This window comes from Neomonachus schauinslandi, chromosome 2 (genome assembly GCF_002201575.2).
Source record: "Neomonachus schauinslandi chromosome 2, ASM220157v2, whole genome shotgun sequence".
Lineage (NCBI taxonomy): Eukaryota > Metazoa > Chordata > Mammalia > Carnivora > Phocidae > Neomonachus > Neomonachus schauinslandi.
The window spans coordinates 15,616,900-15,620,569 of record NC_058404.1 but is presented as its reverse complement, the minus strand read 5'-3'; the positions used below and the strand labels follow the sequence as shown (position 1 = coordinate 15,620,569).

Here is a 3,670-nt window from a genome sequence, read left to right as displayed (position 1 = left end):
AAAAGTAAAATGAATTCCTCAGGCCCCGTATCTATGTGCCAAGTGTGCTATTTCTGCTTCTTCTGATCATCCTTCCGACTGCAAGTACCCATCTGTGGCCTTTGGCTGGTTCATCACCATTACCTTGGATGAGCATCCTTTCTTCTAATTCTCTTCCTCTAGCCCACCAGCTACCTCCTACATCCTGCAGACCACCCCTGCCAGCTATTAATTAATGCTCTGCCCCTCCCCCATCTTCCTCTGGCTCCCGTGTTTTCGTACATCACCTCCCGCTGCTCTAGGCTCAATCTCTGTGCAGTTGAACATGTGGGTATTTGTACCTACTGACCTGGGTAAGCAAGAAACACATGAAATGGATGTTTCCTCTTTGCAGATGATCCTGGAATAGGAGAACCTTTGGGTGGCACATCCATGTCCATTTATTCTTATCAGCGTTGCAACAAATGTTTTGTGGCTTAGGATTTCAAAGAAAGGGAGTTTTATTAACTTATCAGTTGAACTAGCATTACAATAACTTGTGAAGAGTTTGCAACTGTTTGGGTTTAAAGGACAGACAACATGAAACACTTAATGAAAAACTTTCACAAAACTTCGGCTATTTCCAGCAGTTTAGCATGTGAGAATCACTTTTATATGATGACACCCCTGAAAATAAAAACCGTTTTTACTTAAAGCAGTTCTTCTAGTTGCTGTTTTATTTATTTTTTATTTATTTATTTTTAAAGATTTTATTTATTTATTTGACAGAGAGAGATACAGCGAGAGAGGGAACACAAGCAGGGGGAGTGGGAGAGGGAGAAGCAGGCTTCCCACCGAGCAGGGAGCCCTATGCGGGGCTCGATCCCAGGACTCTGGGATCGTGACCTGAGCTGAAGGCAGACGCTCAACGACTGAGCCACCCAGGCGCCCCTAGTTGCTGTTTTAAATGTTATCCCAGGAACAGAGACGCTATTCAGTAAAATGCAACTGCAGCCTTCTCAACAATAAGGTTCACTAATTGGTATGTTTTTTGGTGATGATATTTTTATTTGTGAATGTATAGTGATAGCCATAAAAGTGATTGTCGATAGTATTACTATAATTTACTTTCTAATAGAATGATTTTTATTTTTACGTGTTAGTGCTACAATATTTCTGAAAATATTAGAATTTATTCTGGTCTCTATAGCAATACCAGTAAACTATATTCTCAGCAATATTTTTCAATGTTTCAGATTATTAACAAAATCATCTGTGTTTTAAAATGAAGGCTTTAAAATATACCCTTAATAATACCATTAAAATGTTCATAAAATAAAAAAAATAAACATAGATCAATAGTTCAGGTCTTTAAAACTGGTATAATGATGATATAAACATCTTTCTCTAAAAAGGAAAATTTTTATTTCTACCAGAATAGAGCCCTTCTTTGATTAGAACTGTGATTCCCAAATTGTGAGCTGAAGCATCTTGGGATGACTCCAGAGGTAGCGTGGGCCATTATGTTTTGGAGGGACACAGCTGGACACCCCATAAGCTGCTGCTATTAAGTTGTTTAGACCTAACTACTTAATAAAGGCAATTTTTAGGTGTTTGTTTGGCCTCAGGGCAGCAGAAATCAGGGAAATTTGGGAATCTCTGGATTAGAAAGATGAGTGGACACAAAGTATAAGATGAGTGACAAGTACTTATTTAGTATAACCCTGTTGTTCTATACACAAGAACACTGAGGTACAGCATGGTTAAAATCTGAAATCTGGTGAAGCCGAAACACTCGGCTTCCTGGCTCTCTTGCCGGGGCTGTAAGTCAAAAGATCTGATGAACTTGAAGTCTGTTGAGGCTTCCATGCTTATGCTGCTCCCCTGACTCCCTGCTTTCTTGCCTGTAGATCCAAGCCTTGAAGCCCCAGCTTGACCATCTACCAGCTGAGTAGCTCAGGCCAAGTTCCTTACCCTCTGTGAACTGTAGCTTCCTCATTTGCAAAATAAGTGGGATGATGATAATTGCTAATAACAGGTAAAACGGAGTCATGTCTAGAATCAGTAGAAACGATGCGTTTGAAAAAAGACTTGTAAACTGCCAACCGCTTTAGAAATTGTTGGTTTTCATTAAACAGTATTTAAACATTTATGTTCCAAGCACTGGAGAGAAGAAAAGAAACTCAAAATCACCTCTATGTTTGAGAGGCTTAGCTCTCATGGAGGGGAGAAATAAAAATGATTATAATAAAAATTGATAAATGTTACAGTGGAGGTAATGACCAAGTATAACGCAAGTAGGGAAGAAGGTCCTCCTGTGGGGGTCGGGAAGACCTGGCAGAAGGAGCAGGGCTCCAGGTCTGATGCGGAGGGTGAGCAGGTGATGGATGGGGGAGGGAGAGTAGGCCACAGAGTGGGAACAGCCTGGACCAAGGAGAGAGGTGAAGGATTAGACTGCCTTCTGGATGGCTTGGCAATCCACAGGGCGAGAGGAAGAAGGACCGGAAACAAGAGATGAAACATTACAGATGGGAGATTAACTGTGTGTACTGGATCTTGGTCGTTCGGGGCCTTGTATTCCTTCCAAAGGAGTGGCCATTTCCCTGAAAACCTGGTGCAGTGTGCAGCTCCTCCTCCCGACCTCCATCTCAGAAGGAGGCTCTGTAAATCTCCCCGGTTTTAAAGCTGACAGCAATACCTTAAGTTATCGGAATGTGGGTTTCATTTTCTTCGCAGCCATTTAATTCTGTCACACATAGTGTCACTAAGTGAATGTCATCTTCCTGTCTGTCAAATTCACTAAGACGTTAAGGACGCTTTGGTGACAATGCCGGCCCTCACTGAAGCCGACCAGGAGGTGCACCTGCAACCTTCCTCACAGAGCGCCGGCGGAAAAAGGATCTTCCTATGGAATTCGTGATCAAGGGGACCTCAGCTTCTGGGTCGGTTCCCTCACAATGTGTCAGGCAGGTAGCCTCATGATCTGTATGTCTCAGGACCACATTGTGACAAGCAGTGGCATCATCACAACCCAGAGTGGAGACGGGAGTCATGTTTTGGGGCGCTCTCTTTGCTGAACATACAGAAGGCCCTGGGGTCCCACTTGTGGAACAGACTGACCTTTGAGAAGTCTGCTCAGAAGTCTGCTTCCTCCGGAAGCAAACGGGCTCTGCGGAAGTCCCTGCCGACCCGGTCAAGCCTTCCGGAAGCAGATGCTCCTCCTGCCGACAGAGCGTCAGAGCGTCAACGGTAGCGGAGCTGCGTGTCCGGCGCGCATGCGTCATTCACCTCATGGCCTCTCCTCGTGTGGGCGTTTTATCGTCTCACGAGGCCAACAGAAAGCCCAGTACAGTACGACAAGATATTTTGAGACATAGAAAAATCATATTCCTATAGCTTTTATTACAGTTGTGCTTTATTATTAGTTGTAGTTAATCTCCTACTCCACTAATGTAGAAGTTAAACCTTTATTACAGGTATGTGTGTATAGGAAAAAAAACATGGTGTATATAAGGTTCAGTACTATCCACGGTTTCAGGCATTCCCTCCTGGCTTCCAGAGCCTGTCAAGACAGAGGGCTCCACCGACTATTTAAAGGGATGCTGTCTTGTTTTCTGTCTTGATCATTCACATTTGTTGCTTCCTCTCGGCGTGGCCCATTTGCTTTGGCGAGGAGTGACTAAACCATGGGTGGATTCAGGTCTCCAAATCC

General features: G+C 43.6%; 1 pseudogene; it reads right to left on the bottom strand.

Moving 5' to 3' along the window:
* Positions 1-2,480: 2,480 nt before the first annotated feature.
* Positions 2,481-3,085, bottom strand: LOC110584127 (annotated as a pseudogene).
* Between the last annotated feature and the right edge of the window lie 585 nt (positions 3,086-3,670).